The sequence below is a fragment of the Dermochelys coriacea genome, chromosome 6, assembly GCF_009764565.3.
Source record: "Dermochelys coriacea isolate rDerCor1 chromosome 6, rDerCor1.pri.v4, whole genome shotgun sequence".
Classification (NCBI taxonomy): Eukaryota; Metazoa; Chordata; order Testudines; family Dermochelyidae; genus Dermochelys; species Dermochelys coriacea.
This window is the reverse complement of record NC_050073.1, coordinates 39,710,331-39,731,500: the sequence shown is the minus strand read 5'-3', so window position 1 is coordinate 39,731,500 and position 21,170 is coordinate 39,710,331. Positions and strand designations below refer to the sequence as shown.

General features: G+C 43.7%; 1 long non-coding RNA gene across 2 annotated transcripts in view; it reads right to left on the bottom strand.

Annotated features, from left to right (window-relative positions):
* LOC122460511 overlaps positions 1-18,650 on the bottom strand; it is a 66,394-nt gene extending 47,744 nt beyond the window's left edge. For both annotated transcript variants that reach the window (XR_006281863.1, XR_006281861.1), the window contains exon 1: positions 18,531-18,650. This is a non-coding gene — a long non-coding RNA (uncharacterized LOC122460511). The remainder of the gene's footprint in view (positions 1-18,530) is intronic.
* Between the last annotated feature and the right edge of the window lie 2,520 nt (positions 18,651-21,170).

Below are 21,170 nucleotides of genomic sequence, written 5' to 3'. Positions count from 1 at the left end.
CTTACATAGCAGAAAATGGCAATGCTTTATGCCCTGATTAGACTCTGGGGCTCAGAGTCTCACTTGTGATCAGGCTCATTTGCTCCTTCACAGTACTGGGTTCCATAGGCCAGATTTTCAAAATAGCTCAGCACCCAATCACTCCCATTTCAGCCCCTCGATGAAGGGGTCAGATATTAGAAGTGCTCAGCACCTAGCAACTCCCATTGAGTTAGTCAGCAGTTCTGAATATTGGGTGTTGATCTCTTTTGAACAATCCAGCCCTAAGAGTGTATTTCCTACACAGGGATAATTTGGCCTCTTGGTTTTATTCTCATGATTTCTTTTCTTTTGATAAATGTTCATGGAAATGAGTATGCTGTAACATAGGTAACTGACTGCCATGCATATCTGCATTTCTCATTAGGGGAATAAATACAGTTAAATGGTTACTAATCACAACACAGAACAAAATACAGGGCCTTCTTGTAGGCTGGCAGCCTGTCTGAAGTAACGCAGAATTAACATGTTACAATATTAACAATTTTTTACAGCTAATGTGCAGCTATTGTAAACAATGTCATACATGAAATTAAAGTACAGTAAATTCAGGTGGCTGGCTGAGGAAGACTCATCCTGTTGAGTCATGTTAATGAGGGCTTTTAAGAAAAGGAAGCAGAGAGCAACATAAGTGAAACTAACACTCCCATACACACACTTATTTTGCAATAAATTGGTAGTTAAGAAAGGAGGGGATAGCCCTGTGGTTAAGGCACAGGACTGAGGCTCAGGAAAGCGAGGATCATGGCCTGTGCTTTCTTTCTATGTGATCTTGTGAAAGCCATTTCATCTCTCTGTGCCTCATTTCTCTATCTATGGATAGTAATACTTCAACCTTCTATCTGTCCTGACAATTCAGGTGGTAAGCTCTTTATGGCAGAGCCTGTCTCATACCACATGTTTGTACAGCACCTTGCACAATGAAGCTGTGACTTTGTTGGGGGCTCCAGGAGCTACAGTAATACAAGTCATAATAATTATAACTGGTTTGTTAGTGTCATTAAATTTCAAATCATACATTTTTACCTAATTTCTATATTATACAAACACATAATTTTACTTTCAAAACAGGCATAGTAGGTGATTTGCTTATTGAATTTGGCAAAGGCTAAAGGCACTCTCTTTTATCTTTTATGCTACACTTATAAAATCAACTCACACTCCCTTAGTTGTTGTTGGGGGAGGAAAGTTCATAGCTACTTTGGGGATAAAATATTTTTCCTCCTAAAATGAATAGATATAATGAAGCCTGGGAAAAAGGCAGCTCCATCCAGAATCCCTAAAAATATCTGGCCTACTTTTTAAATAAAACATATATTTGCAAGATTTATAACTCAATAGTTGGTGTTGTTTTTGTTTTACCTCAGGTTGAATAAACTGCAGGATCTATTTCTGGATTAATATTGAAGAGAATGCAACTGTTTTGTTATCTGAAAGCTACAATAAAAAAAAATAGAAAATCAGTTCATCCCCATATATATCACAACCACAGCCTCTAGACTTATCTTGTGTATACAAGTGATGCCATCATCAAAACTGGTCACAGGACAAGCCTCTGCCAAACATTACATTCTTTGTTCAGAGCTACACAGTAGCTAGTCTCTTGACAGCCTCACTTATGCAACATGTATAGACAAGGTCCATGATTGGAGCACAAATGGTTCAACTGGAGTCAAGAATAAGGTAGCTGTTAAATGGAGACTCATTCCTTTGGGTATGCCATTTTCTCCACACAGATGTTATTTTCCATGTAGATCTTTATTTACCTAGAGACCAAATCACTTCAGGCTGATCAAAAAAAATGTGGTGGATTTTCAAATGATGATAACCTGAGAAAGGTTATATGTCTTCAAAAATCTCTTAGTTAAAAAAAATCATCTGTTCTGTTGCTGAGAATTAGAAATAAAATCAAAAGAAATAAAACTAAATGAATAGTCACCTGTTAATATCCAGCAGGGGCAAAAATGTCACACCTGAGCACGGCAGCCTGTGGCTCCTCGCACCAGGTGTGTGTGTGTTGTGTCTCTTTAATCCAGCACTGCAGTCTCTAGGCACCCACTGAAGTCCATGGGATCACAGACTACTTTGGTCAGCTTCCATTTAAAACTGGTGTGAGTGAGAGCAGAATCAGATCCATAAGATTTCAAGGTAGACCTGGCATACACACAATGTCACCACTTGACTAACTGGTGCATTAATACACAGAGTTCTGAGCAGCGTGTTTAAAGGAGGCCTGATGAAAAGATAAACAAACACTTTTCTGGTTATACTAGAAACGTTGTCCTACCAAAACCAGCATATACATGGTGTACACAGTGTTGCTAACCCTCTCCATTTTATTGTGAGTCTTGAGGTGCCTTTTTTAAAGCCCCAGCTACTGGATTCATGAGATAGCAGCTTTCATTTTTTTAGAAAGTAAGTTTATAGTCCTCATGCTTGCAGAGAAAAGTTTGAAAACTGGACCGCAAAGTAACAAAGGCTCAAACACCAGAAGGTAAAGAAAAACCATTTCTAAATTTTCTTTTAGGATTTTTGAATGCTTTTGTACACCATGGATGTACAAACACGGACATGAACAAAACAGAGTTGTGTTAAAAGAAAAGGAGTACTTGTGGCACCTTAGAGACTAACAAATTTATTTGAGCATAAGCTTTCATGAGCTACAGCTCACTTCGCCGGATGCTGTAGCTCACAAAAGCTTATGCTCAAATAAATTTGTTAGTCTCTAAGGTGCCACAAGCACTCCTTTTCTTTTTGCGAATACAGACTAACACGGCTGCTACTCTGAAAAGAGTTATGTTAGTTTCTGCTCCATAAGAGAAAGGGAGACATCAAACCTTAGCAAAAGGAAAGGATACAATTGGTAAGGAAAAACACAAAGCCAGCTCTGGTGCAATTCACAGGAGCTATGCGAGTTCAGGGGTGCTGGAACAATTTTTATAGTGGGGGTGCTGACAGCCATTGAACCAGACTTTAAACCCTGTATATGATGGAAATCACTTGAAGTGGGGGATGTGGCAGCATCCTCAGCACCTCTAGTTCCACCACCGATGTATCAGTTTACAACAGCTGACAATATGGCTCTGTTTTCAACTTTCTAAGGAAATAGGAAAGAACAGTGAGTAAAATTTACCCAATATGAAGCAATATCAAATGGACTTGAGAGTGTTCAGTTGAATTGACAGATGCAACAAGTAACAGCATTGGAAAACACCACAAAAATTCAGCTGAATATAGGGTCTGATGGGCTGTTTAGATCCTGAGCTTTTTTAGCACACCTTTTACTTCCCTCTATTAGTTAAATGCTCACAAGCAAAGAATGTTGAATACAAGAGTGGAGTCCTTAATTCATTCTCAGGTTAGCAGAAGGTCAGCTTCAGCAATTCCCTTCAAATCTTGACTAGTGAAAAGCTAGTCTTGAAATCTGGTGGGTGGGGACATCAGGGAGGAGGGTTGGTGTATAGTCAGAGAAATTAAATTTTATGGCCTTGTGGAGTCAGATTTATTATTTGCTCTTTCAAAGACATGTTCTTGTCAGTGTCTTTTCGTGCTGCTGGTTTGGAACATGACCAATATAAATAACACGGGGCCAAATATAGGTCAAGGAGAAGTCATTGTTATACAAACATGTATTGCACTTTTTAGGGTGGTGGGATCACTAAAAGGCTCCTTCCTCACCCACCATTTCAGGCAGAGTACTTTCATTCTAATAGCCTTAGTTTCCCCCTAGGTCCTTATGACATTCTATTACCACAGAATGCCACACAATCTGCAGTGTATTTATCTATGCAAGCCCCATGTACTTAGGTAGGGAAGCACTATTATCTCTTTTTACAGACAAGGAACTAAGACACAGAAAGACTAAGTGACTTGGCCAAGGTTACAGAGAAAGCCTGTGGCAGTAAAAAGAATTGAACCAAGGCCTTCCAAGTGCCAAATTCATATCCTAACCACCAATCAGCTTCTTTTGAGAGCCTCCAGCCATGGGGATATCCTTGGGCCATACAGCCTCTTTATGGCTGACTGTCAGCTAGGGTGGCCACTCCTTGGGACACAGGAAAGACACTAAGAATGCTCAGTACCTCCCTGACATGATCCCCAGCAGCCAGATTATCAACTATGCAGGTGGGCTATGCACAGTCTCAGACTCTGGCCTTGGAAAGGTGCAGAATTTGGATAGTCTTATGCTGCTTATGCAAGCACCTCTTGGAGCAGCGGCAAGGAAAGCTTCTCTCCTTCCAGATATGACCTCTCCATCAAGGCTGTAGCACTAGACACTGTAGAGAATGTCATGGCTGGAATTGGGCCCTATGTCTATTATTGCAGCACTACATACAGCAAGAGCAATAATCACTCACGCTTTCAGGTAGCTGGTCTAAAGGAAAGGCAGAAGGGAACAGCAAGCCTGAGGACAATAAGACAAACAGTCTGGAGAGCAAGAAACAATAAGGGAAGAATGGCAGCAAGGTAACAAAAAGAAGGGCTCTCTGCTAAAAAGGTAAATGGTAAGATAATCACATGTGTTTTCACTCAAGCTGCTAATTCACTCTTCACGTCTCCCATTCAAGTCATCAATCACAACAGAACCTAAATAAAGCTCAGAGCACAGCTGCCAGCATGCCACTGTAAATGAGCCTTCTGCCAATGGAACACTGCCCCGGCAAGCTGGCGTCACAGGGAGGAAAACACCTTGGTTGTCAAAATAAACTAATCAGATACCACTTTTTTAAAAGAAAAAAAAGTATATGATACTAAGTTTTAACCCACTCATTGCTGGTTAGCTGAGCCCAGTGTTTTTCTTTACTTAAAAGCACCAGAACAGGTACCAGTCTGAGCTAGATGGAGCTCTGCGTAATTTGTTCAGAAATCTCATGAGAAGCCCAGCATTTCTATAAGGCCATGTAAGAAGAATAGTTTCTTTATAGGTATGTCAGTACTCAGGCAGGAAAACCAACAGAGGATGAGGAAAAATGTTATGACTTTTCAATCAAACCTCAGAACAGGGTCAGCTCAGGTCTCCAGACCATTCTGCCCACACCTTAGGATGATTTTTACAGCTCTAATGCTCCCTCTAATGCAAGATCTCCTTAATACCACAGTTAAGATGCTACATAGCCTGGTGGGCTAAGCACAGGACTGGGAGCCAGGATGTTCTGATTTGTGACCCTAACTCTGCCACTGACTTGTTCTGTAACCTCAGGCAATTTTCTTAACCTGCATCATAGAGCTAAGATTCTGACTTGGATTTTCCTTACAAACAAAAGAATAAGACTTCCCTTTACATATATACATGGGCTACCAGGCCCTTGGTGCATAGGAACAATTCTCCCACTTACTCCCTCCCCAGAACTGATGGATTGGTTGGGATATAGTCAGAGTGTTGCCTCCAACTCAATAAGCAAGCGTAGAGGGGAAGAGTAATTAGCTGCTGATGTAGGCAAATAGTAAACTACTCCAACAGGAAGAACCAGGGGAGGGATAGTGACACGAAGGTGTGCATAAAAACAATGAGGAGTCCTTGTGGCACCTGAGAGACTAACACATTTATTTGGGCATAAGCTTTCGTGGGCTAAAACCCACTTCATCAGATGCATGGAGTGGAAAATACAGTAGAGAGATATAAATACACAGCATATGAAAAGATGGGAGTTGCCTTACCAAGTCGGGGGTCAATGCTAATGAGCCAATTCAATTAAGATGGAAGTGGGCTATTTTCAACAGTTGATAAGAAGGGAGAAAAAATCACTTTTGTAGTGCTAATGAGTTCAATGTAATCTAGGTGGCCCATTTCAAACAGTTGACAAGAAGGTGTGAGTAACAGCAGGGGGAAAAGTTAGTTATTGTAGTGACCCATCCACTCCCAGTCTTTATTCAGGCCTAATCTGATGGTGTCCAGTTTACAAATTAATTCCAGTTCTGCAGTTTCTCATTGGAATCTGTTTTTGAAAGTTTTTTGTTGAAGAATGTCCACTTTTAAGTCTGTTATTGAGTATGCAGGGATATTGAAGTGCTCTCCTACTACTTTTTGAATGTTATAATTCTTGATATCAGATTTATGTCCATTTATTCTTTTGCGTAGAGACTGTCTGGTTTGGCCAATGTACATGGCAGAGGGGCATTGTTGGCACATGATGGCATATATCACATTGGTGGATGTGCAGGTGAATGAGCCCTTGATGGTGTGGCTGATGTGGTTAGATCTTATGATGATGTCCCTTGACTAGATATGCGGACAGAGTTGGCACTGGAGTTTGTTGCAGGGTTTGGTTCCTGGGTTAGTGTTCTTGTTAGCTTCTTGTCAAACTGTTTGAAATGAGCCACCTAGATTACATTGAATTCATTAGCACTACAAAAGTGATTTTTCTTCCCTTCTTGTCAACTGTTAAGAATAGCCCACTTTCATCTTAATTGAATTGGGTCGTTAGGACTGACCCTCACTTGGTAAGGCAACTCCCATCTCTTGATATAAGCTGTGTATTTATACCTCCCTACTGTATGTTCCACTCCATGCATTTGATGAAGCTTATGCCCAAATTAATTTGTTAGTCTCTAAGGTACCACAAGGACTCCTCACTGTTTTTGCTGATACAGACTAACACGGCTACCACTCTGAGAGGTGGGGGTGTGATTCACAATGACTCCCAGCATCACCCTTGGGGTGCTACAATTTAGTTACCAGCCCTTGCACAATTTAGCTCTCAGGTGTCAGACAGACATTTACCATTTAGGCAACTAGCCAGAGAATTTTATCTTGTTGTTAACTAAAAAATTAAAGTCCTCTGTTAGGACAAGGAAATAATTTAAACAAAGTAATGCAGTGATCACATATTTCTGGTGGGGGAGCCTGAATTCTGTATCTTATTACCATGTTTTGATTGCTGTCTGTAACGTATTTCAGAAATATGGAAAAATGTGATTCTTTTAAAAAATCAGCTGGTAAACAAAAGAACTTTTACTGTCAACATACTGCTTAGAGAGAGAGATCCTGGAACAAAAAAGAAGTAACCAGCATATAAATTGATTCCGACACTAAATAGGAGTGTGTAGGCCAACTAGGCAAACAGTACCATGAGTGAAATTAAGCATTAGTATAAGTAGAGCGATTCCTCCAAAGTTAATGGAGAGTTGCATTCACTTTACAACCAGGGCTAAAGCTGACTTGCTACCTTGCTTTCTCTTTTTCCTAGAATGCCGTAGAATGTGTATTAAAATAGTCAAATGCAGAAGCTATGCTTATGTTTAAAGGAATATTGCAAATTATGGAAATTCTTCATTTCTGCCCCCAAAATTCCTATTTGGAAGTCAGAATGACTTCTAGGTACATGAGGAATGCAGACTATAGAATTATGCACACATTTTCTGCCCAAATTGAGTTACCATAGTTTTGCCCAGTAAGAAGCACTCACTACCACTTATTATTATATATATTTTATATGCCTTCCCACACTTAAACCTTCATTTAATGATAATGCTGATCACACTTTACAGGGTTTCAGATATATTCAGCTCACTCTGGTCAGCATGATGAAGCCCTTTGATCCACAGTAGCTCTGGATCTGCCGCTCATGACTGTGGCATAGAACAGAGGGTGCTAAGCGACTCTGCCTTTCAAAGAACTTTAGACTGGCACTTTGGGTATTTGAATGCAAAACCAAAACTGGCACACAGTTTTTGCATATCAGCTGAGAGATCGCTGAGATCCAAGAGTTAAAAAGGAGCAATGTAGTCCAGTGGATAGGGCCTGGGACTAGGGCATGAAAGACCTGGTTTCTATTTCCAGCTTGACCACTATCCTGACTCCTGCTCCAGGAAAGCAATCTGGTTTCCTTTCCGCCCTTTGGCTGTCTTGCCTATTCAGATTTCAAGCTATTCAGGGACTGTTTCTTACTATGAGTACTTATGGTGCCTAACCAATGGGGCCTCTATCTCATTTGGGGTCCCTAGGCACTACTGCAATATAAATAATAAAAGACAGCAACAGTTATTGCAATTTAGATAGAAGATGTGTTACCCATTGCAAAGTCAACAAACAAAAAGTAAAAGGAATGGGATTCCTAAAATACAGACTTGGAAGTAATACATTTAGATAAGAAGCAAGCCTTATAAACACTGAGTTACTTGAGCTGTAAATAGTATTAGGCAGGTCCCCACGCTCTACAGATGCACAATCTGAGAAGGTGGAAGCATTCTATTTGGAGTTGAGTAATTTCCCATATACACCCATCAGAAAACATCATCAGAAACAAGTCCAATAAAAAAATGGGGAAAACAGGACAACAACAACGCTTGCGGCTAAAGGATGCCCCCTAAGTTTATTATTTTCATGAACAAGATAGGTCACCTATGTTTCAAGGAAAGGGATTCCTAAAAAATTATCAAGAAAAATCTTTGGGGAGGCAACTACTGCTCAAAAGATGGTGAGTAACTTTTGCTTTAGTTCTTATAATCAGATTCAAGTGAATATTTTTTAAGTAATAAGAAAAGCCAAAGATGGTGTCATGCTGTCTGGAGTGGTTCATGATCATGAGGACCTGCCACCCTCAGGGCAGACTGTCAAAAAGTAGGGCAGACACCCCAAATTGGTGGGGTGTTCTATAATTAGATTTCACCAATCCAGTGACAAATGTGAACAAATCTGAAGCACTATAATAATCTTACCATGGAGTCACAGACAAACCTATCTTGCTACCCAGGAAAGCAGGACTTAGTGATAAATGGGCACTTCGACAAAGATCACAAAATATTCAAGTTGCTCCCAGTCCCAAGAAACCAATCACTTACCCCAGGTCAGTCTGTACCTTAGATCTCATGCCAAAGGCAATGCTTGTAGCCAATCCTATAGGAAACTAACTAAGGATTTATTAACTCATTTCTTTTTCCTAGTTATTTACAGGTTAAAGCAGGCAACACGTATACACAAAAAAGTAACAGTCTAGGGTTCCAAAAGCTGACACAATTGTAGTAATCTGTCAGCACTGAATGCCTTTTAGGGCTAACCCAAGCTGACCATGGGGATCTCTGCTTTTGTTTCCTAGCTCCAGTCCTGTGAGTTCAAACACCAGATTGATGAAGGGCCCCAGGGACATGCTGGCCGCCGCTTCCCACAGCTCCCATTGGCCGGGAATGGCAAACCGCAGCCACTGGGATCTGCGGGCAGCCATGCCTGAGGATGGTCAACATAAACAAACTGTCTCATCCACGGCCCGCAGGTTTCCCACCACTGCTATAGAGTCTAAACACTAAAAACATCTTTACAAGTTTAACACCTATCTTGAACAATACTAACATACAGGTGATCAGGTCCAGTTTCCAGCTGTGAATTTGTAAGTGCTCAGCTGATGCCTGCAGCCTTGGCAAGACCTGGCATGTGGTCCACCAGTGTCATAGATAGTTCATATCTGGGTTCCAATTTTATACAAATGGGATGTTCTCATAAATGTTTCAGGTTTGAACCTATCTGTCTTTAAAGAGAAATAAGCTAAAAATTAGGATGATTTTTTACAAAATATCACTAGCTGGGATCTTGTTTTGCAGAATCAAAAGCCGGAGCAGTGTGGATCTAGGTTCTCCTCATTTGCCAAAGGGCATTTGGATAAATAGCATGCATAATAGTTTGACACATACCACAGACAATGAACAACAAATATCAAGTGATAACATCAACCATTTGGGGAAAAACTCACTGGTCAACATTAATTAAAAACCTCTCAAGGAAACAGATTAATTCAGAATGTGAAAAAAGTGTTTCTTTAAACCTTGACACCATCAATGAAAAGACATAATGAAGCGGAAGCATATGAATATGAAGCGGAAGGAGTTGGAGGCGCAAGTGGTGTTCTCGTCCATCCTCCCCGTGGAAGGAAAAGGCCTGGGTAGGGACCGTCGAATCGTGGAGGTCAACGAATGGCTACGCAGGTGGTGTCGGAGAGAAGGCTTTGGATTCTTTGACCATGGGATGGTGTTCCATGAAGGAGGAGTGCTGGGCAGAGACGGGCTCCATCTTACGAAGAGAGGGAAGAACATCTTTGCCAGCAGGCTGGCTAACCTAGTGAGGAGGGCTTTAAACTAGGTTCACCGGGGGAAGGAGACCAAAGCCCTGAGGTAAGTGGGAAAGCGGGATACCGGGAGGAAGCACAGGCAGGAAGGTCTGTGAGGGGAGGGCTCCTGCCTCATACTGGGAATGAGGGGCGATCAACAGGTTATCTCAAGTGCTTATATACAAATGCACAAAGCCTTGGAAACAAGCAGGGGAACTGGAGGTCCTGGTGATGTCAAGGAATTATGACGTGATTGGAATAACAGAGACTTGGTGGGATAACTCACATGACTGGAGTACAGTCATGGATGGTTATAAACTGTTCAGGAAGGACAGGCAGGGCAGAAAAGGTGGGGGAGTAGCACTGTATGTAAGGGAGCAGTATGACTGCTCAGAGCTCCGGTACGAAACTGTGGAAAAACCTGAGTGTCTCTGGATTAAGTTTAGAAGTGTGTGCAACAAGAGTGATGTCATGGTGGGAGTCTGCTATAGACCACCGGACCAGGGGGATGAGGTGGATGAGGCTTTCTTCCGGCAACTCACGGAAGCTACTAGATCGCATGCCCTGATTCTCATGGGTGACTTTAATTTTCCTGATATCTGCTGGGAGAGCAATACAGCGGTGCATAGACAATCCAGGAAGTTTTTGGAAAGCGTAGGGGACAATTTCCTGGTGCAAGTGCTAGGGGAGCCAACTAGGGGGAGCGCTTTTCTTGACCTGCTGCTCACAAACCGGGTAGAATTAGTGGGGGAAGCAAAAGTGGATGGGAATCTGGGAGGCAGTGACCATGAGTTGGTTAGTTCAGGATCCTGACGCAGGGAAGAACGGTAAGCAGCAGGATACGGACCCTGGACTTCAGGAAAGCAGACTTTGACTCCCTCAGGGAACAGATGGCCAGGATCCCCTGGGGGACTAACATGAAAGGGAAGGGAGTCCAGGAGAGCTGGCTGTATTTCAAGGAATCCCTGTTGAGGTTACAGGGACAAACCATCCCGATGAGTCGAAAGAATAGTAAATATGGCAGGCGACCAGCTTGGCTTAATGGTGAAATCCTAGCGGATCTTAAACATAAAAAGAAGCTTACAAGAAGTGGAAGCTTGGACAAATGACCAGGGAGGAATATAAAAATATTGCTCGGGCATGTAGGAAAGATATCAGGAGGGCCAAATCGCACCTGGAGCTGCAGCTAGCAAGAGATGTCAAGAGTAACAAGAAGGGTTTCTTCAGGTATGTTGGCAACAAGAAGAAAGCCAAGGAAAGTGTGGGCCCCTTACTGAATGAGGGAGGCAAGCTAGTGACAGAGGATGTGGAAAAAAGCTAATGTACTCAATGCTTTTTTGCCTCTGTTTTCACTAACAAGGTCAGCTCCCAGACTGCTGTGCTGGGCAACACAAAATGGGGAAGAGATGGCCAGCCCTCTGTAGAGATAGAGGTGGTTAGGGACTATTTAGAAAAGCTGGACGTGCACAAGTCCATGGGGCCGGACGAATTGCATCCGAGAGTGCTGAAGGAATTGGCGGCTGTGATTGCAGAGCCCTTGGCCATTATCTTTGAAAACTCGTGGCGAACGGGGGAAGTCCCGGATGACTGGAAAAAGGCTAATGTAGTGCCCATCTTTAAAAAAGGGAAGAAGGAGGATCCTGGGAACTACAGGCCGGTCAGCCTAACCTCAGTCCCTGGAAAAATCATGGCAGGTCCTCAAAGAATCAATCCTGAAGCACTTAGAGGAGAGGAAAGTGATCAGGAACAGTCAGCATGGATTCACCAAGGGAAGGTCATGCCTGACTAATCTAATCGCCTTTTATGATGAGATTACTGGTTCTGTGGATGAAGGGAAAGCAGTGGATGTATTGTTTCTTGACTTAGCAAAGCTTTTGACACGGTCTCCCACAGCATTCTTGTCAGCAAGTTAAGGAAGTATGGGCTGGATGAATGCACTATAAGGTGGGTAGAAAGCTGGCTAGATTGTCGGGCTCAACGGGTAGTGATCAATGGCTCCATGTCTAGTTGGCAGCCGGTGTCAAGTGGAGTGCCCCAGGGGTCGGTCCTGGGGCCCGTTTTGTTCAATATCTTCATAAATGATCTGGAGGATGGTGTGGATTGCACTCTCAGCAAATTTGCGGATGATACTAAACTGGGAGGAGTGGTAGATACGCTGGAGGGGAGGGATAGGATACAGAAGGACCTAGACAAATTGGAGGATTGGGCCAAAAGAAATCTAATGAGGTTCAATAAGGATAATGCAGGGTCCTGCACTTAGGATGGAAGAATCCAATGCACCGCTACAGACTAGGGACCGAATGGCTCGGCAGCAGTTCTGCGGAAAAGGACCTAGGGGTGACAGTGGACGAGAAGCTGGATATGAGTCAGCAGTGTGCCCTTGTTGCCAAGAAGGCCAATGGCATTTTGGGTTGTATAAGTAGGGCATAGCGAGCAGATCGAGGGACGTGATCGTTCCCCTCTATTCGACACTGGTGAGGCCTCATCTGGAGTACTGTGTCCAGTTTTGGGCCCCACACTACAGGAAGGATGTGGATAAATTGGAAAGAGTACAGCGAAGGGCAACGAAAATGATTAGGGGTCTAGAGCACATGACTTATGAGGAGAGGCTGAGGGAGCTGGGATTGTTTAGTCTGCAGAAGAGAAGAATGATGGGGGATTTGATAGCTGCTTTCAACTACCTGAAAGGGGGTTTCAAAGAGGATGGCTCTAGACTGTTCTCAATGGTAGCAGATGACAGAACGAGGAGTAATGGTCTCAAGTTGCAATGGGGGAGGTTTAGATTGGATATTAGGAAAAACTTTTTCACTAAGAGGGTGGTGAAACACTGGAATGCGTTACCTAGGGAGGTGGTAGAATCTCCTTCCTTAGAGGTTTTTAAGGTCAGGCTTGACAAAGCCCTGGCTGGGATGATTTAACTGGGACTTGGTCCTGCTTTGAGCAGGGGGTTGGACTAGATGACCTTCTGGGGTCCCTTCCAACCCTGATATTCTATGATTCTATGATTCTATGATTCTATGCTTCTAAAAAAAGGACCAAAATCACAGGGAAAGAGTAATGGATTATTGTAGTGGCCTATTTTAGCTATGAATATGGCATAGACTGTCCTAGCAGTTCTATTTTATGACACAGAAGAAGTTAATCATATAGCCCTGACTGTACATACTGTCATTAACTATGTGGTGGGTAGATCTGTGCGGTAAGATACAAAATGTAAATCCCAAAGAAATGTATAAGTTAGCAAAAACAACACCGAATACTTTTCCGCCCACACACAAAAAAGCAGTATTCCTTTTTTTGTACAGTACATGTTACAATATTTCTGATTCTGCTGTAGCAGGAGACAGAACATATGATGGGATTGCACAAACTATTATTGTAAAGGATCACCTATGATTTTGTAAAATCAAAATGCTATCAAAGGAGAGAAGGGAGGATAAATTTGAGAGGGGTCTGAATCAAAACACTAGATCTAAACAAACAAACCTCAAAATTTGGGGGGAGGAGAGCACATAGGACGGTGAAGCATCAAAATCTGGATCTCAATTTTGCACCTCAAGCCCATGTCGAATATAAATCCAAATGCACATAGTTTAAATATTTTTGTCATGTATTTTTGTCAGTCAAATGATGCCCTACTAAACTTCACAGTTAAATCAAGTTATAAAGGGTGAAATCCTGGCCCCGCTGAAGTCAACAGGAAAGTTCCTGTTGACTTCAGTGGAGCCAGGATTTTGCCATTTAAATCAACGGGACATAAGCTAAATTCCCTCCAAGCTGTGGGGGCCTCGCAGCAGCCTATTATGTGCCAACTGGCGCTCAGGGCTGCGGCGGGGAGAGATGTGTCTCCTTCAGCCCCACACCTGCCACGGCAGGGAGAGGCATCCCGGCCTCAACCCAGCCTGGTCCAGACCTGCTGTGGACAGGGGAGAGGCACCCCTCCCCTGGCCCCAGCCTAGCCCCGGACCTGCCGCAGCCAGGGGATTGGCGCCCCTCCTCCGGCTCCAACCCAGCCCAGCCTGGATGTGTCATGGACAGAGAAGAGGCACCCCTCCCTCGTCCCCAACCCAGCCCCAGCCTGGCCCTGCCGCAGATGGGAAGAGGCACCTATTTTGCAGCCCCAGCCCTGGAACTGTGACAGGGAGAGAGAGCTGGGGGGAGTCCTCTCTCCCCACCATAGTCCCAGGGCAGCCTGCACCCCAAACCCCTCATCCCCGGCCCCACCCCAGAGCTTGTACCCCCAGCTGGAGTCTCACTCCCCATACCTTCTGCCCCAGCCCTCAGCCCCTCATCACCGGCCATACGCCAGAGCCCGCACCCCCAGCCAGAGCCTTCATCCCTGCACACACCAACTCTCTGCCCCACCCCGCCACATGAATTTTGTTATGTGCAGCAATATGGAGGTGCACATAACAAAATTCATTCCGTACATGCGTGGGAAAAATTAGAGGGAATACTGCATGTAAGTACATGCTTAAAGTACCATACATGTAAAATAAAGTACAGTACATGCCCTTATAAAAATCCATGGTACGCCCACATCTTGAATACTGCGTACAGATGTGGTCCCCTCATCTCATAGAAGATATACTGGCATTAGAAAAGGTTCAGAAAAGGGCAACTAAAATGATTAGGGGGTTGGAATGGGTCCCATATGAGGAGAGATTAAAGAGGCTAGGACTTTTCAGCTTGGAAAAGAGGAGACTAAGGGGGGATATGATAGAGGTATATAAAATCATGAGTGGTGTGGACAAAGTGAATAAGGAAAAGTTATTTACTTATTCCCATAATATAAGAACTAAGGGCCACCAAATGAAATTAACAGGCAGCAGGTTTAAAACAAATAAAAGGAAGTTCTTTTTCACTCAGTCAACCTGTGGAACTCCTTACCTGAGGAGGTTCTGAAGGCTAGGACTATAACAGGGTTTAAAAGAGAACTGGATAAATTCATGGAGGTTAAATCCATTAATGGCTATTAGCCAGGATGGGTAAGGAATGGTGTCCCTAGCCTCTGTTTGTCAGAGGGTGGAGATGGATGGCAGGAGAGAGATCATTTGATCAATACCTGTTAGGTTCACTCCCTCTGGGGCACCTGGCATTGGCCACTGTCAGTAGACAGGATACTGGGCTGGATGGACCTTTGGTCTGACCCAGTATGGCCATTCTTATGTTCTGATGTGCCTTCTTGAATCAAAGCCTTTATTGGGGGCTTGTCTGATGAGTAGGGCCCTACCAAATTCACGGTCCATTTTGGTCAATTTCACGGTGATAGGATTTTAAAAATCATAAATTTAATCATTTCAGCTATTTAAATCTGAAATTTCACAGAGTTGTAATTGTAGGGGTCCTGACCTAAAAATTAGTTGGGGGGGTTAGCAAGGTTACTGTAGGGCAGGAGTTGCTACCCTTACTTCTGTGCTGCTACTGATGGCAGCGCTGCCTTCAGAGCTGGGCAACTGGAAAGCAGCAGCTTCCAGCTAGAAGCCCAGTTCTGAGGGCAGAGCCGCTGCCAGCAATAGCAGAGAAGTAAGGATGGCATGGTATGGCATTGCCACACTTACTTCTGCATTGCTGCCTAGGCCCTCAGTCAGCAGTCACCTTTCTCCAGCGACTGCTCTCTGGCCACCCAGCTCTGAAGGCAGCACAGAAGTAAGGGGGCAATACTGTGACCCCCCCCATAACCTTGTGCCCCCGCCTCCCGCAACTCCCTTTTGAGTCAGAACTCCCAATTTGAGAATTGCTGGTCTTCCCCATGAAACCTGTAGAGCATAGGGTGAAAGCATACAAAAGACCAGATTTCATAGAATTATAGAATATCAGGGTTGGAAGGGACCTCGGGAGGTCATCTAGTCTAACCCCCTGCTCAAAGCAGGACCAATCCCCAACTAAATCATCCCAGCTAGGGAGTTCATGGTGGGAGACCAGACTTTCATAGCCATGAATTTGGTAGGGCCCTACTGATGGTTTCCCCCACATTGAAGAACCCTGGAATCACTCACATTGAGCCTGTTCTCATTGAGACCCATGGGTGGCGTGTGAGGCCCCTTTGGGGTGATTAGCCCCGCAGCCGTGCTCCTTCCCCTCCCCGCGGCCAGAAAAACCCCGGCAGAACATCCCCGGGCTGCCCGATGGTCCCAGCCACCTGTTGGCCTCCAGCCAGAGCTGAGCTGCTGCTGGCTTAGGGGAGAGGGCCAGTGTGGGTGGGGACTGGACTTGGTTAAGGGGAGGCTTAGCCTCCCTTAGCCTATTATATCCACCACCCATGTTGAGACCCCTGTAAATCAGGAATAATCCCCTGAAATTAATGAAGTTATACCAGTGTAAAATAGATGTAAGTGACAGTAGAATCAGGCCCTTTCATTCCTGTCACACAAATCTAGTTTCAATCATACAGAGTGCTGTTTCCAAGGCCAGGGGAAAATTAATCCCATACTCGTACACCTTGATAGATGAACTGCAGGAGACCAACCCTCCTTAAAGTTGCTGAACAGATGTCTGTTCTGACAGATGAAATCTCACAACAAGAGGGAATTGGAAAGTGCTCATATTCCACCTTCCTCCATTATTACAATGCTCCCACATGTCCCTGAATGACAAGCCCCCTCAATTTTCCCTCTTGCCAGATGCATCCACCCTCAGAGAGACTATGTGGGTTATGGAAGTCGGCCAAAGGCCTTGCATATCTTACTGAATCCAAGAGCCACACTGGCAAGTGCAAAGCCTCCCCAACATCATGTCATATTGCAGTATCCACTGTAATGAGGCATTAGGTGCTTTGCAATGCTCAGGCACTAACTGGAGCCTTGTGCGTCAATCTTGTCCTTCCTTGGGCTCTTTTCTGTCTGCTCCCTTGCTTTGTAAGTTTAATTTCCTTTGTTTTGTCAGTGACAGGGTAATTTCCATTGACAAAGCTTTGCATTGACATTGTAATGAGGTGGTCACAATACTGTGTGATGCACAGGGCAGAGAGATCTTGCTAACCTAGAGGATGTCACATTCCAGATAAAAGAGAGTTTTGTGTGAAGTAGTTTTATCCAGCTGTTTTTAAGAAGTGTATGAACAAGAGTATATATTAGCTGAAGATCATATGCTGCTGGGGTGATGGTGTCTCATGATTAGGAAGATTTCAGAGTAGCAGTCGTGTTAGTCTGTATTCGCAAAAAGAAAAGGAGTACTTGTGGCACCTTAGAGACTAAGAAATTTATTAGAGCATAAGCTTTAAGTTGTTTTTTAGATCACTTACACACTAGTTCTTTGTCTTGTAGATGCATCCGATGAAGTGAGCTGTAGCTCACGAAAGCTTATGCTCTAATAAATTTGGTAGTCTCTAAGGTGCCACAAATACTCCTTTTCTTTTTATGATTAGGAAGCTAACTGTTCTCTTGGCTCATGAGGAATTGCAGGTTCTGGGGGATCTTGTGACACCAAGAGAATAGAATTCTGGCTATCAGAAAGATATTCACCCCAAGATGTCTATGTTCCACTCCTCCCCTACCTTGCACATGCAATATGCTCTGATTCCATTGCTGTGTCCCACCATTCCCTTCATGCCAGGATCCAGCACTGAAGAGTTGGCACCTATCTAGAAGTCAAGCCCAAGGCACAGAGTAGCTTCCACAGAGCCCTCGCTTCAGTAGCTTGGCTTCAGTATCTGTTAGTGAATCACTGTCTTGCACTTTCTTTTTTTTTAAATTGGGCTCACAGATGACAGAGTGATTATTCACTCCTGGGTCTTTCCATAGACTTTCATTTAAATTGCTTCCTGTGGAAATGGCATCCTAACAGGATCTGTACCAACTAACACTGAAATCTTCCTTAGAGTAAAAATGGCAAAGTTAATGCCTATTTCAGTGCATTTGGAACTTAAAAAATTGCTTATGGCAAGTACCTACCATAATGTATGTGTGAGTTCCTGGTGATTGTTTTTTAGATCACTTACACACTAGTTCTTTGTCTTTAGATGCCCTAATTCCACAGCCTAACACACTGTTCCCTCTTCCCATGAGTCAACCAGTCCACTTCTCTATTACAGGCTATAAAGCTCAGTCTTTCTAATTGTCTTATAATTATGGTTATGACTTTGCTATGGTAAAAAAAAAATCACAGGAAAGTCAAAGTGAAAATAGCAAAAGTTATAGAAACATAGTTAATAAAGTAATAATCCCAGGCTCTATTTGGACTTTGGTGGAAATTGTAGGTAATTAGCACCTCGCAAGCCCCAAAATCTTTATTTTTTGCTATTTTTAATGAAAACCGTAGTTAAGAGATGTCCACCTCTTTACAAATATTGGGTGGGACTTATCTGGATCTAGTGGCAAGAATCACTTATAAAGGAAAGTGTTAGGCAACCTTAATATAAGAGTGACTGCCAGCCCCCCCACCTTCCCCTGGTTTCTTATGAAATGTAAGCAATAAAACAGGAGGAAGTTAAAAGTTACAATAGGGGCACAGTACCTTTATGAAAACAGGATGGAGGTCTGCTCCAAGAGCCCAACAATGCAAAATAGTGAGCACACCCAACAACTCTTGAAGCCTGTGGGTGTGGGGGTTGCAAGCAATCAGCACTTATCAGATGGGATAATGGGATTTTGGTAAGTAATTGATCTTTAAATATTCAGGGTAAATAGGCCAAATCCCCTGAGATGGGATATTAGATGGATGGGATCTGAGTTACCCAGGAAAGAATTTTCTGTAGTATCTGGCTGGTGAATCTTGCCCATATGCTCAGGGTTTAGCTGATTGCCATATTTGGGGTCGGGAAGGAATTTTCCTCCAGGGCAGATTGGAGAGGCCCTGGAGATTTTTCGCCTTCCTATGTAGCATGGGGCATGGGTGACTTGAGGGAGGCTTCTCTGCTCCTTGAAGTCTTTGAACCATGATTTAAGGACTTCAATAGCTCAGACATGGGTGAGGTTTTTCATAGGAGTGGGTGGGTGAGATTCTGTGGCTTGCGCTGTGCAGGAGGTCGGACTAGATGATCAGAATGGTCCCTTCTGACCTTAGTATCTATGAATCTAAGTGAGTACTCTTCATCTTTTGTAGCATGCCCTTCTCCCTGCTCCCTGGAGGTGTCAACATAACTAAGGTGAGCAACAATAACTCACCTGGAGGGACAGATCAGCTAAACAAAGAAATGAAGCAAAGGGAAAAGAATAAATAGAGCATTGCAGCCCAAAATTGAAATCTTGTAGGTATTTATTTTATACAAATCACCATGCAGAAGATTGTGACTTTTTTGGAGTTGGGATAAAACTAGAAATTCACTGGATCTGTTCCCCCCCCCCCCTGGACAACACTGAGTCCCATTTGTAACAAACACATAAATGCACGTTATGATACAAACCTCTCACCTCCCTAATTCGTATTTCAGATTCCTGGCATATTCCCAGCAAAAACAGACAGTTTCCTTTCATGGTTACAACAAGGGATGGCAATGCTTAAATGGAACTAATTATAGGCAGAGTCTGTAATACTGCTAAAGTTGCCCAACACTTCCCATTGTAAGGACCTGTTTTCAGTTGCTTATAATTTTGCTGAACTTTATCAGTCTGGGCTGATATTTCCCATGGCAGGTGTCCACCTCATGCTGAATTTTTTATTTTGTTTTGTTTTTTGTTGAATGATTAAGCTAAAATTTTTCAGCCAATTCTGAGAACAAGCTGAGGGAAAAATACATTGTTCAGCTCACATTAAAAAAAATCTTACAATCATTTCATTGAGATGCTCTAGCATCTACTCTTTGGATTTGAAATTTGGCAGAAGGTCACTTTGGTATCAAGGCTAATGACTTGCTGTTGCCATGAAAATTTGCCCAAATTTGGCTAAGTAAAAAACTTCTGAATAAAATCAGTTTGCAAAGCTCAGTAGAGACTTGTTCAACCTTTACAGAAATTCTCCAAAGATTTCATCTGCACTCGGCACATTCCAGGCCACAGCTGCATGGGGTGAGTGGGGTTTTCCCTGCAATTATTCTTTCTGATAAGCAGGAGCTGCTGTTGGGGTGTTTACGGGCACTGAGAGTAGTGAGAGTCTCTCTCCTGTGCATTCAATGCCTCCCCTCCAGCGAAGCTCAGGCTGCAAGGAAAAAGAAAAAGCAGCCTGATTAATGCAGAGGGATGAGGAGGAAGAAGGGCTGGGGAAGATGTGCCAAGTGGGAGCTGAGTGGGTTGCAGGACCCAGAGAGTGGGGAGGAGCAAAAGCGGATGAAAGGCAGGTGCTTATGGGGGGCTAGGCAAGGACTGGAGCAGAGTGGAGGGTGGGGAGGAAGGCAGTGGGAGCCTGTGTAGGCACAGAAGTGAATGAGGTGGATAGAAACAGAGGGGGAAGGGGACAGAAGCCCAGGGGTGGAGGTGGTGGATAGGAAGAGAGGGACACAGGAGATGAGGAGGATTGGATTGGAACAGAAGGACAGGGAGGCCAGAGTTCAGTGGGACATACAGGACTGAATAGTAGCAGGGCAGGAGAGATGGGATTCAAAGTGGGAGGGCTGGATAGAAGCAGGGGTCGGGGGATGAAGGCTGGCTAGACGGGGGTGAGGGCTAGATAGAAGCGGGGAAGGAGGCAAGAGCTAGAGATGAGGGCTGGATAGCAACAGAGGTTGTGGGGGCAGGAACTATGGGGGAGGGCTGGATAGGAGCAGAAGAGGACAAAAGCCTAGGGGTAAGGAGTGGTTGGGGCAAAGTGGGAGGAGGGCAGAAGTCAGGGACAGGGTGGTGGGCAGAACAAGGTGGCGAAGTGGGCAGAAGCTGGGCCATGAGAGGTTATGTTCATTTTGTGGTTCCCAACATGACCTTGAAATACCTGGGACCAGATTTGCAAGAGTGCCAAGCAATATCACTGCAACTGACGTTGATTGGAGTTGTTCTTTGAACATGTAATATATAAAAATGCTAAGTACTTTGGAAAATCAGGCATGGGATGTTTAAAGTTACGGATCCAAAATTAGTGGTCACTTTAGGCAATTTCAGCCTTAATTTTTCTGAGCCTCAGTTCCTCATCTGTAAAATGGGGATGAGAATAATAATTTCATTTTACCTCACAGGGGTATTGTGAAGATAGATTAATTCATGTTTGTGAAGCACTCAGTTACTATTG